Raw genomic sequence first — 14,224 nt, 5'->3', positions numbered from 1 at the left:
CTGTGTATGTGTGTGTGTGTGTGGTCAGTTTTGGCTCAATTAACTATTTCTTGGGACACTTCAATGTTGTTTCCGCTGGTCTGACTACAATTTTGGAATGAATTTTGTGAACACTTGACACATATTCAAATCTTAATTTAAAATTCACTGAACCACATAGAAACTTAAATTCAGTTCATCAGCTATCTCCCTAATTGAAAGTCTGTGGTCAGACGTGCTAAATTGTGAACTTTTACAATGTTTTCATTGTTTTTTGAAGTGGAAGGACAGTTGGACCAGTATCATCTTCGACCGATTTGTGGCCATCTTTCATAAGTATCAGAAGCTGATTTTCCAGTTTTCAAATAAAATTTGACACAAAGTCGTTCCATTTTTTATCCATTTTGCAAAATCAATAAATCACCAAAAATCGAAACATGTCTGCACTCACTCTCTACTAAACAAAAATACTGTGGTAATCTTTTAAGGGTGTTTCAAGGACAAATAAGCTTCCCTCTCCCACCTGTGGGCAAACCTACCCCCTCCTACTGAGCAGTGTTGGCACCCATACCTCATATCAAAATGTTCAAAATTATTCTTTCACTAATATCATTGGTCGACAATGATTTTGTTACACGGTCAATTTGCTGAAGCTTATTTATTTTTGGGTGCTAATTCTGAATATAAAGTCAGAATTCTCCTATCAGCCTCAGATTTTTTTTGCAATTGCCCTTCCTATTTTCCAGCAATGTACATTATATTATAAGAGGTTACTTCTCTTCTCGGCCTCTGGCCCCGTGCTGTAAAACTTGTGTTTTTTGCAACCGGTGCATAATTTGATTCTGCTAGTACAGCGTTCTACGTTCTCGTCGTCGGGGTTGACAACGATCAGCAGCGGTCAGTCAACCTGCGTTGCTGTGGAGTTTTGACAAAGCGGCGACGTAGTGTGTTGCAGTAGTGCTGCTGTCGGCCAAATAAGGACGTTTCCTTTGTAACATCGTGTCCCCATACGTAGTTGGTGAGGCCTAAATATATTTAGATCCTCTGGCAGGTTCGAGAAGCGGTTTCCGCTCCGACCTAGCCGGTGGAAGGAGCTTTTAGCTTTTTGACTCCTCGGGTGGACTGCGGAACAGACGGTCCGTTCGGGGTGTGAGAGGTTAGACGCTCACCTGGTATTGTGGTAGGTGTTAGATTCGTTCAAGCTGTGAATTGTAGTTCCTGGCAACACAGCTGGTGTATTGCTAAATTGTTCAGCGATGGAGCAACCCGGGGGAGGTTGTTTGGAGGACTTGGTCGGTTTGGCCAAGGACCTGGTTTCCGGTGACCCCTTCATGCCGAGGAGGTCAATCGGTAGGTCGCCGCCGCGGCCCCGGTCTTCCGATAAGGAAGACACGGAAGCCCCTCGGGTAGTGGAGCGCCCGAGTGTTGCGGCTTGTACACAAATCCTGCGGGACACCTCTGTCTCGAGCGGTGCGGAAAAGGCGAAAGCTGGATCCGTACAGCGAGGACACGGCATAGGAGGGGGCCCCAAGTCCGAAGGACGCCTCGCTGTGAAGTCGGGAAGGACTGAAAGCAGCAAAGCCGATTCTGTCCCTGAGCGGGATGTTTCTGGGGGGAAACCTGCGTCAAAGAAGGTGACCTCCGGAGCGGATAGCTTGGGGCGGATTGAGGAGATGAGGGCCGAATGGGCCAAAATTTCCTCAAAGAAGGAATCTAGAGTGGCTCTAGAGTTGCACCAATTGGTGGACTCATATTTGAGCCAATGTAGTTTGATGGTTTCCGGGCTGGCTTTAAAATGTAAAGGCCTCCAGGGTGCAAACCTTGCGCTTGACTCGGTCGTAACTCGACTATCAGGCAAGGTAGACCATGTAGTGGAGGGAGTTCGGGGCTTCAAACCCGTAACGGGTGAAGCTTTGGGCGAGCTCCACAAATCAATTAAGAGAGTGGAGGAGAAGGTTAACAAACCTGTCTCCTTTGCCTCTATAACTGCCGCGCCTGCACCTAAGCGGGTAGGTCCGCCGCCGCCAGCGCAGGCGCCGGCCAAAAGTAAGCGGGCCACTGTAAAAGTGGTCCCTGTTAAGCCTGGTCAGGGGGCTTTGTCTGCTATGACGGAGCTAACCCTAAAGAAGATCCTGGACCCGCGGAAAGAAAGGTTCTAAGTTTCCCGGGTCACTAAAACCAGGGATCATGGCATTGTTCTGGAGGTCGTTAACGAGCAGCAGGCAAGACGACTGCTGGAGGCCGATGTTCTGGCCAAGAACGGGCTGAAGGCTCAGCTGCTAGCCGAGCGTAAGCTTCAGATATTGGTTTATGATATGCCGAGGGCAACGCGGGTAGAGGAGCCCGAAATACTCAAAGCGATCCACGGCCAAAATCCTGTGTTGGATATGGCCGTCAAGGACTTCCTTAGGGAAACTAAGGTGATTCGACAGTTGGGGAGGAAGGAATCCCTAAAGAGTCACTAGGTTCTTGAGACCTCGCCAAAGATCCGGCAGGTCTTAGTGGCCGGGGGAAGATTGTTCTTTGGGTGGGCGGCCTGTAGGGTTGTCGACCATATTCAGGTAGCCCGGTGCTTTAAATGTCAGGGCTTTGGGCACACCGCTCTCCGATGCAGAGCGCAGAAGGAGATGTGTGGCCACTGTGCCGCTCTGGGGCACAGGGCAACCAACTTCCCTGCCAAGTCGTCGCCACCAAAGTGTGCCGCCTGCTGCCAGGTGAAAGGTAGCAATACTGGACACAGGGTAGGGGGTAGGCAATGTAAGGCGTACGATATAGCCCGAGCGAGAGCTGTTAACAACACAGCTTATGGCGACGCCTGAACGGTCAGAAGCCGTTGGGGACATCTTTCACCAGTTCGAACGCCTGCGCCTGGGGCAGATTAATCTGCACCATTCCCGGGCCACGAGTGAGGCCATGAGGCTCCTTGAGGAGTACAACCTCGAGGTCCTCTTGGTCCAGGAGCCGTACGCGGTCGCGGATAGGGTGGTCAGCTTTCACGGGGTGAAAGTTATTAATACTCGTGGGGGACGGCCGCTCTCTGCGGTCGTGGTGAGCTCTGACTCTTTGGGTGTCTTCTGGATGCCTCAGTGGTCTGATGAGCAACTCACCGTCATGCGGATCACGAGGGGTACGCTCGATGTCGTACTTGTGTCGGGATACTTCCAGCTTGGATGGAGTATCGATGACTTGCTGGCGAAGTTGGGGAGGATTCTGGACGGTCTCCCGGGCACCAGAGTGTTGGTTGCGCTGGACGCAAACGCCAAGTCTACTGCCTGGGGTTCACCACTCACAAACCCCAGAGGCGCTGGTCTCGAACTGTTCGCAGAAGCCAGGATCTTAGGTTTTAATTTAACAAATATGTGAGTAAAAGACTGACTTTAAAAAAACCTGCTATTGATTGCACGAGAAAATACTAATGAAAATAAAAGAAACAAGTACTGCCTTTATATAGGTTTGAAATTCAACATGAACCGATAGGAATAAACATGCAATTACTCATTTACTGCACGTGACAAAATTCATACTGAGCAAGTTAGAACAAGCACCGATAATCCTGTCAATTCATGCAGGATAGGATAAATCACATTAACAAGTCATATGAAATTGACTTAAACATTGATGACTTAAACATTTTAATACATGTTTGAGAAATTCTACATGATTTATAAACTAAACGGCATTTTAAACAGGATGACATAAGCTGTAAATTGGTATAAAAACATACAATATCCAATAATTGGTTTGTTTATAATTAGTGTTCAAAAATTAAAAATATGTTTTTTTTATTTTTTTCTACTTCACTTTTATTTTATGTTGTATTTGTATTTACTGTCGCCCTTTTCTTCATCCCTTTGTTGATAATTGAATAATAATGCTTTGTATATAATAAATACTCATTTGTTTTGACTTATGTATTATAAGTAGTCATCAAAATGTCACATTTGTTGACTGCTACACAGAAGAAAGAAAGGTTGGAACTTGTGTTAGTAAAGTGGCTGTATAACAAAAAATATAATTCAGTTTTTAATTTTTTTATTTCGTACTATTGCTACATTATACACTGGTGTAAAAAATTAAAGGGACTGCTATATATTATGATTAAAAATTATTATATTCAAACTGTTTTAACTTTGCAACCAATGGGCTTAGAGAGATGAATAAAAAAAAATTAAAGCTTGAATACTCAACTTTTTAACAGTTTACTTCAGATTTCAAAAATCATCAAATTAAAAAAAAATCTGTGAAAAGAAAAGTTTTAAAAATTTGTAACTTTTTGTTTGTGTTGATCAAGCACAGGGGGGAAACAAAATTTGTTGCAGTAAACTGCATTAAAATTGTTTGAAAGCTTAAGACTTTAGCTTTAATTTATTTTTTTTATATGTCTACAATTTTTTTAAATGGAAATATTCCACTTTAAAGAGAAAAGGCCACTTTTGTCTTCAATGCTGCATATCTCCTGATCTAAGCTACATATTAATGCAAATAAATATGGAAGTTAAAGGATTTTGATGTACTTTAATGAAAAATTGTGAGGTATTTAATGTAGGGTTGCAGTTTTTGGATTTTGTTCAATTTGTCCCAGATATTGAAATCTTTAATGATTGAGTCTGCAACATGATGTTGGGGTAAGCTGAGAGCAGGTGATATATGTTCTTGTAATTTAATTTTTTTTTAATATAGGAATAAGTTCATGATCAAATAATAAGGTCTGATCAAATACAGAAGTGACCATGTAAATTTTGTTTGGATTGCAGTACAGACTTAAGGATTGAAAGATTTGTCATTTCATTTATGATTATTGTTACTAATTAGTGTGTATGTCTCTCTCTCTCTCTCTCTCTCTCCTTGCTCTCTGTGTGTGTATGTGTTTGTGTGTGTATGCCCTATATAAATGTATATTAGATAACTCAAATTTTATAATGCAAAGTCTTAAATTTTACCTTTTTGTGCATTGCATAAGAGTGTTATTTCCATTGTTAAAAAATGTTTCTGTTAAATGAAATAAAAAAATGTTGATATTCCTGTATTTAAAATGACTTATAGGAAACCTTATGATTTATACTTCTTAATTTATTGTTTTATTTGTAGATGAGTAACATGATTATACAACTGAGAGAGTATGAAACTGGTGAATTTGGTTTAAGTCAAGCAATGGAACAGATTAAGGAGCTAAGAAAACAGAAAGCTGTATGTGATAAACACATTGAACAACTAGTCCAAGCCGGTAATCAGTTGCAAGAGGAAGCTAACCAGCTGGAAGAAGAAAACTTGATCTTACGGTATTATTAGTTATTTTCTCCAAACAGAAATTTTTAATATTTATTTACACTTGTGTGTACATATATATTTAAGTATGTGTATGTAATATATATATATATATATATATATATAGTGTGTGTGTGTGTGTGTGTGTGTGTGTGTGTGTGTGTGTGTGTGTATGAGGGGGGGGGGTGGTGTCTGTGTGTGTTACATATATTTATAAAAACATAAAATGTTATGAAATTATTAAAAAAGAACAAATATGGATAGCATAATTTTTCATGGGCATTATGATAAAAATATGCACTGCCATAAAAAAGGATATACATTTAACTTCCAAATTTAAACTGCACGTAGTGCTATTTAAAATAGCATTTGGAACCTGTTTTCTAAATGTGATAATCGCACATTGTAGCCTTATTTCACACCTTTTTTTTATTTTTAAGATGCATTTCCGTCAGATGTTCATGGTATTATGAAACAAATTTAGAAGGGATGTAATTTAATACCTTGCTTGCTTATTACTAAAAAATTAAAAATGGTTGACTGAAATTATGCTTGAAATCTTAATATTTTTTATCTGTAATCTTTTATTTAATTTGTTTTTTCTGTTTAATGTAATCTTCAGTAATATAAGTGAAACATTTAGTGATAATTAAAAAAACAAAAAACTACTTCTTTTTTTATGCCAATTTATGTTATTTTATGAACCACAGAAAAAAAATAACATAATTCGTTTAATTAAATAAAAACTATTGTATATGAAGTTAAGGGAGAAATATCTCCTTAATTATTAGGCAAGATAGAAAACATACATTTTTTAAAGATATTTCAATTCTTGGTCTTAATTCTTTTACCTATAATATCTAGATAAAAATATTGTACAAAACTTTATACCTTGTTCAAATTCACAAAATGTTTAGAGTAGTTTTTTCTTCATCAGTTTTATTCATCTTTTTGTCTGCGTTCTTTGGCAGTTCATTTCTTGACTCCTGCAGCTGGCTTTATGTGATCTATTCATTTTAATAAATATTTTTATTAATGTAAACTATTTTAAATGTTGTTTTAAATGATGAATGAGAAATTTGCAACATAAATCTATTTAAATTATAATGTGTGCTGATAAGTATATTTGAGTGTACTCAATTTAATGTAATATTGACATTGAATTTACTACTATAAATACTAAACGTTCCTGAGTTTAATCATTATTAGCTCTCTTTCCTTAACTTATAGTTGTGACATTAAAATTTAATTTATTACTTGCTTTTCTTCAACTTGCAATGCTTTTTTTTCATGTTTGTCCTCAAATCTTGTATCCTTAATTTAACATATTTCTTGAACTTGCCAGTTGATGAAATTTTTCACAATTACTAAGGTCGGGTGACAATACAATATTCTACCATTACTTTTACAAACATCCCTTCGTACGGGGGTAAATTAAGGGTGCAGGTGTAATAATTTAACATACTTCACTATAAAACTTCATTATGCAAAAACTTTACTATTTTGTTACTTTGTGTAGTAAATGTTTGATTGAAAATTTATTTGATATTTTTTAAATATATTAGAAATTTCAATAGATTATGTTATCTTTTGAAATCCAAATTAACCTACTAATTAAACTCGTGTAATATATGATAATAATTTGATGTATGTCTAAAAAGTATAAAGTAAATTTTTAAACATTTTTGTAATATATGAACAGTAACTGCCAATCACATTTAAGAAAAGCAGTATATTAAAATATAGGAAAGAAATTTTTAATAAAAAGTAGGAGCTAGTACATGTTACCCAAATATACTAATAGACATTTGAAGAAACCAAAAATTTATTTATTCATTTAACATCAAATTATATATTTTTTGATATGAGTAGTTTGTATGTTTACTTTAATAATGACGTGTAAAATATGATTATTTATTTTAGTTGAAACTTGTGGATCTTGCAATTTAAGTAACAGTGAAACAAGCAAAGCTGTGTATTATTAGTGAAAAAATATTTATAATCGAAAGAAAACAGAGGATTTTCTTTAAAAAAGTCTTTTTTAAGTTGTGCTGTTGAATTAAACAAAGGGTTTTGACCTGAACTAGATATTAGTGCAGAAAATTGGCGGTTACTTATAAGGAAGGTTTTTATTCTTGGTATTACGGTAGTGTAGATGCAAAGCTTGCATAAAGTTGTATCAGTAAATTTCACAGATATACTGTTTAGTTGTTATTGAGCCTTGTAAAGACAGATGTTCTCTAATTAGCAAAAGGAGTTCTCTATTTAAAAATAAGAAATGCAGTTATAGATCTAAACTTGTTGAACCCGGGATTATCTTCAATATTCAGAATTTATAGTCCTGGAACTAGTGCACTTTTTCATGACTAATTTACATCAGGCTGGTAATGTGTTAAAATTTTAGTTTAGTAAGCAACAGACAGAAAATATGAGTAGATTGTGCAGTTGCTTTTATTCATAAGATGATAGTCTTGTAATGGTTTGTGTGATTTTTTTATTCATTTATAACACCTACTTTTATTTTTATATAAATTGTTGGCCTTAGTTGTGGCCAAGTTTTTGTGAGCTGTTTCTAATTAAATAACCATCTGCTGATTGTTTTTAATGTTTTATATGATAAAATCATGGGAAGTAACAATACCAAATGAAAATAAAGTTATTGTCTGATTTCTTATGTTTTATTTATTATTTTTGTTAAAAAAATATTTAAATAGTTTTATTAAATATGTTTTTGTTATTTTTTAATCTATTTCAAAAATAACAATGTTTATTAGGTTACTTATTTTTACATTGAAAAGAAGATATTGTAGTGGACGCTGAGAGAACCTCCAAATGGACCATTGTGGCGAGATGGAATTGCATTGTAAAGATCACTCGTAAATCATCTGACCTGTGATATTAAACCAATAAAAATGTCTGCTGACTGTTTATGTGGTGTTTATTTTAGGTCAATTATAAATTGATAAAATTAAGCCAAGAAAATTATGCTAAGTCTAAAAATAAGCAAAACTCTACAGGAACATGATGCTACAAAGTAATCATGAACTAACCAAAATATCTGCCGATTGGTTCTTTGTTTTTGTGTTGGACTGATATTTTGAGTAAAAAAAAGAATAGCTTGTTATAAATACATAAAAAATCACACAAAACATTAGAGGTTTATCATTTTATTATCAATAAACGCAGTTGCAAAACAGAATTTTTTACTTATCTTTTCTGTCTCCTATTTACTAAACTAAATATTTAACGCACTTCTGCTATTGTGAATTAGTTATAAAAATGTGTGCTAGCTATAGGACTATTACAGTCGAGAGATGAAATTAATAAATAAATAATGTTTTAGTTGTAAATGGCAATGTTAATAATAGTTGTATGAAAACATACACTTAATTAATTTGCTCTGGTATTGTTTTCTTTTTGCTTTAACAAAATTTTTAATTATAAATATTATTATAATAATTATTTTGATATACTAACCTAGAAAAATTGAAGTATCTTCATTTTTAAGATTTTAAATACTTTTAATTATAAGTTGACCTCTTGATTTTTTTTTATTTTAAGTTCCAAAATGTTACATATGCCACAATTTATGGCATTTTATTTATTTGTTTTTATAAGAACATTTTCCAATCACTAATGTATATTTTTTAATGGAATTTCAGAGAAAAATTAGGTTTGGATGTGGATGAAGTATTCACTTAACTAATTATATGACTTTGTTGTAACTACATCAGTATTATTTAGAATTTAAAAGATTCTCAAATCATGAAAATCTTCCCATAGAATTTGACAGTTATCCATAATCATATTTTTGGAAATCTAATTTTTTAGGCACTACAAAAAAAATCATTTGTGGGTGAAATTTTTGATTAGAAAAACAATAAACCCACTGGGTTAGTCTTAGTGGTTAAAATTGTAATCACAAAATCAGCTGATTTTTGAAATTGAGAGTTGTAAGGTTAGAGTCCTTATAAAGACAGTTGCATTTATATGGATTTGAAAGCTAGGACTGTGATTACTGATGGTTTTTGGTGGTTGGGTTTCAATTAACCGCATGTCTCAGGAGTGGTCAGTCTGATTCTGTTCAAGACTATATATATTTACTCTTACACACCAGACTGTGTACAGATGCCTTGGCATCTCTGCAGAATACTGTTGACATCATGTCACTGTGCTGTTACTTTGTTCTGGTATGCATAAAATAAAATAAATAAAATTGATGTAAGATCATTTTCGTTTCTTGTATTATGTGTGCTTCTGAAAAATGTAAGTTGTGTAAGTGATATTAAAAACTATTTAGTACATTATTAGTATTATTAGAATTTTTTTCATTTTTAATAACTTACTAACTTTAACATTGGCCAGGTTGGTAACTATTTCACACACATTTCAAAAAAAAAACAGACACACTTAAATGTTCCAACACACAACCAAATTATTTTACATATTTAATAACAGATTATACAATTTACTTTTCTAGGAAAAAATCTATACATTAAAAAATGTTTAATTATACTAAACAGCTAACAATACAGCTAACTTAATGATAAACTGTTTTCAGTTCACTCACCCTATTTGATAATATGACAAAATCAGAATTTAAGAGTAAGGCCCTTTAAATTCTATCTATATCATTAAGAATGTTTAATATTAAAGAAAACGTTCATATTTAAGAAATCTTGAAGTAAAAGTTCTTGCAAAATTAACATAAAAGTTTCAATTTTGTTACTTCAAGTTTTGGAATTAACAATACAGAATAAAGGCGATTGATTATATCTTTAAATATAAATACTATATCTCTATAATTTTTCACAGACTGGGAAAACTTGCTTCAGACAATGAAATTTTAGACAGAAAAGTCAAATCAGTATTGGATATGGAAGTGGATCAGAGAAATATTGAATGATGAGAAATAAACCATAAAGCTTGGAAATAAAGAATCAATCTTGGGATAGACAATACCATCCAAAGAATATCTTGAGTCCACCCCAAAATGTAGAGTGAATCTTCTTTCACCTACTGTTCTGCAGAACATTAGCACATTTTTACCCAAAATGGGAGATGGATACTACTAATCAATGATTTTGTGTTAACTAGGTTAAAACAAGTTCAGGTTTCTAAAAGAGACAACATTGTCAATCCTTGGTTTTTTATTTAAAAGAAACCAGGTGAATTATGAACTACTCAGCCAGATCTCTGCTGGAGAGTCTTTGTGAATTTATTTTAGGCTTTAAATGAGATGTTGAGTGCAGAATGCTACCTTTAAAATTAATCTGGATTGTAACTTTTCACTAACTGCAAGCTACAACTCTTGACAGAGGAGTGACAGATTAAAAAAAGAAAACTTTTTTACCAAGGAGCAGATTTATGTCACTCTTAGTCAAGTTAAAACTTTAGAGGACATCGCCTTGTCTAATTTGGACCCAAATATGTTATTAAATAGACCACATAATGAGAAAGCTGTAACAGAAATGGTGAGGTTATGTATCTATCCAATTTATAGGTTTCGTTATTGCAATTAGACATTTGGACAATATTTGTGAGTACCCAGTTAAAAAAAGTGTTTACAATAATTATAGAATATTATTTATTGCAAAATTATAATATTTAACTCGATTCATACACGGTAATGTCAGCTGAGAGCTTGTTGTATGACTACTTAATAATATTACAAAATTAGAATTTATTATTGCATGCATAATATAAATATTTATATTGTAATTTTGCTATTAAGGATATATATATTTTATTAAAATGTACTACTGAAATTTTAATAAAGAAAAACATACTAACAGCAGAATGTATTTTTAGTTTTAGTTTCAACAACTATTCCATGTCGATCCTAAATGTACTAATTAATAATATTAACACTGAACTTATCAAATGGCATGCTGTTTACACATCATCCTGATCCCTTGGGGAAAGATACCCTCATCACCCCCTCTGTTCCAAGACCTTATGGGCTTTACCAGAGGTCATCTTCGAAACCTCGGCTTTTGACATATTCCTGTCTGCTTCAGCCAGGATGTCACCGATGCAAATGCCACAAGTGACATTCCCATCGATGTACTACTATTTAATGAACTCAAAGCAAAACACATCTCACTGAGTTTTAAGCAAGACTGAAAATACCTAACTAAACAAAGGAATTGAACTCCTCAAGCTTCTCTAAATTCCACCGATTCATCTGACACCTTTTCTTCAGGTTTTTAAACCCCAATCTACATTTCATTATCACCAAATTATGGTCGCTATCAATGTCTGCTCCAGGGTAAGTTTTGCAGTCAACGAGTTGATTTCTAAATCTTTGCTTAACCATTATATAATCTATCTGATATGTTGCAGTATCGCCTGGCTTTTTCCAAGTGTACATTCTTCTATTATGATTTTTAAATTGGGTGTTGGCAATTACTAAATTATACTTCATGCAAAACTCTATAAGTCGGTCCCCTCTTTCATTCCTTTTGCCCAGCCCGTATTCACCCACTATATTTTTCCTTCCTTGCCTTTTCCAATGCTTGCATTTCAATCTCCAACTATTATTAAATTTTCATCTCCTTTTACATGTTTAATTGCTTCATCAATCTCTTCGTATACACACTCTACCTCATCATCATCATGGGTGCTTGTAGGCATATAGACGTTAACAATCGTTGTCGGTTTTGATTTTATCCTTATTACAATGATTCTATCGCTATGCCTTTTGAAATACTCTACTCCATTCCCTATCTTCTTGTTCATGATGAAACGTACTCCTGCCTGCCCATAATTTGAAGCTGAGTTAATTATTCTAAAATCACCTGACCAAAAGTCGCCTTCCTCTTCAAGAAATATAATAATATCTTTCATACTTATAAAAAATAAAGAAAAATGTGACTTCTGTATCCTAATTTAAATTTGAATAATACGACTAGGTTCTGTGAAGAATTCAAACTTAATTATTCAGTTAACCCTTAATTAATTAAGAACTTTCTAATAGCAAAACTCTGTCTTTTTGTACCGTAAAGTAATCAAATTAATTGTGTATTTTCATACTTTTGCATGCTAAATTATTGAAAGTGTATATAATTTAATATAAATTTCCCTTTCATCTAATCAAAACAATCTTCAGTTATACAATTGTACTACGAATACCATTCCAGATGTTTGTAGTATTAAGTATAGCTACTTTATTGTATTTGGCGTGAATAAAAATATATTTAATGTTACATGTTGCAGGCACATTTTCATTTTCTGGTGGCCAGTAATTTTTCATTACATCTAATACCGAGTTGGATTAATGGCTTTCATAATCTGCCGTCATGTGAATTCACTTAAATATACTATGATGCAATATGATGCCCATAGTAGTACTAGGATCATTAATGAAATGAAAATTAAAATTTTTATAATTTATAAATGAAACATAATATCTATTATGTTTTTCTATATATGCAAATTTAGTGTGTTTTAATTTTACAATGTTGCATATTTAACTGCTGTATTTACTCACGGATTTTCATCCTCATCATTGAAAAGAACATTTTCAACAGGTAAACTTTAAAAAGAGGTCTGTACAATTAAAAATACCTCAATACTTTTAATAGATGTTTTTAAAGAATATTTAAAATGACTCTTGGTTTAACAAGTAGTAATATTTTTGAATGACCACAAGGTAAAAATTGAGATGGTTTTAATAACAGAAATGTGAATAATTCTTATTACTTTGGATGTCTATTAATTTAAGCGCTGATATTTTGAAGCAGACTATAGTGTGCAGAAATTATCATAAATTAGAATATTTTATTAAAATACTTATTTTAAAAAGAAAATACATTATAAGGAAAATCATACGGTTCTTCAAGGGAAAAGTGTCTGTGTGCATATGTAGAATTGTGTGCTAGTATTATATTCTAATAACCTAATAAACTATTGTATTTTATTGTATTCTCTTAATGAAAATGGTAATGCAAAGACTAAAAAATAATACCGATCATTTCATGTTAAATGTTCTATGTTTAGATATAATGCTTCTACATTTGTCAGTTTAATTTTGTTAATTTTTTCAAATTATAAAAATGCAGGATAAAAATAATAAGAAATTTAAATCAGGATAAAGTAAACATCTTATTAATGTAATTGTAGCTAATATTAAATCTATTAACATCTGGAGAAAATTTGTTATATAGAGTATAAATCCTACCGTAAACTGGCTTCTGTACATTTTTTTACTATAATAAATTATAAACTAGCAATTTTTTAAATTTCTTATTTGTACTGTGAAGTTTAAAATTCTGTGAATTAATTTTTTGTGAAAAATCTTTTATTTCTTTGTCGAATTTCACATTTCTTTTTTTTTAATGCTGTACACATTCATTAATATCTGTGAATCAGATTTCTATGATTAGAGAACCGTATAAATATATTACCCTTTAAATAAATTGTTGTATTTGAATCAAAATGTTAGGTCAATTTTATTTTTTTTTGCACTACATGTATTAAACAGCATATTTTCTAAACCACAGTTACTAATTGTACAGAATAAGCTACTTCACAACTCATGAATTGTATTCATAATCTTGTGTTATAATATTTTTTTGGAAAAGTCAAGGTCTGAGCATTGAAAACATCTGCCAAGTATCATCAGGTATGCTGTCATAACAGCATACCTTTGGTCATTCAGGTTCATCATTATATATTTTTCTATTTATTATATTCAGGAAACCTTTTTTTGGTAATTTCTCGCTTTATAATGGTACAATTGTGGTCAATCTGTACATAATATGTTGTGAAAATATTTCTTTCTATTAAAGTTCATATTGTTCTACATTGTTGGTTGCTATAAAATGTGCAGCTGCAAAATATAGTGTATGCATTACTGATTAGTACTAATTACTACTGATTATACAATACCGAGCTACAATCATGTGTTGAATGTCACTATTGTCAAAAATTCCTAAAACTTATACAGTAACTTTTTTTTGTTTTGTTTGAAAGTTTC

General features: G+C 33.0%; 1 protein-coding gene across 2 annotated transcripts in view; it reads left to right on the top strand.

Moving 5' to 3' along the window:
* The window catches only part of LOC142327659 (centrosomal protein of 290 kDa-like), a 97,594-nt gene extending 84,183 nt beyond the window's left edge, over positions 1-13,411 (top strand). The window contains exons 6-7 of one of the 2 annotated variants that reach the window (XR_012757050.1): positions 5,068-5,258; positions 12,463-13,411. The gene's annotated coding sequence lies outside the window, so the exon portion shown is untranslated. Of the gene's footprint in view, positions 1-5,067; positions 5,259-10,059; positions 11,018-12,462 lie in introns of those variants that run through there. The other variant, XR_012757051.1, reaches the window with a different exon arrangement.
* Positions 13,412-14,224: the final 813 nt, after the last annotated feature.

The sequence above is a fragment of the Lycorma delicatula genome, chromosome 7, assembly GCF_047948215.1.
Source record: "Lycorma delicatula isolate Av1 chromosome 7, ASM4794821v1, whole genome shotgun sequence".
NCBI classification, from domain to species: Eukaryota; Metazoa; Arthropoda; class Insecta; order Hemiptera; family Fulgoridae; genus Lycorma; species Lycorma delicatula.
This window is presented reverse-complemented; position numbering and strand designations above follow the sequence as displayed.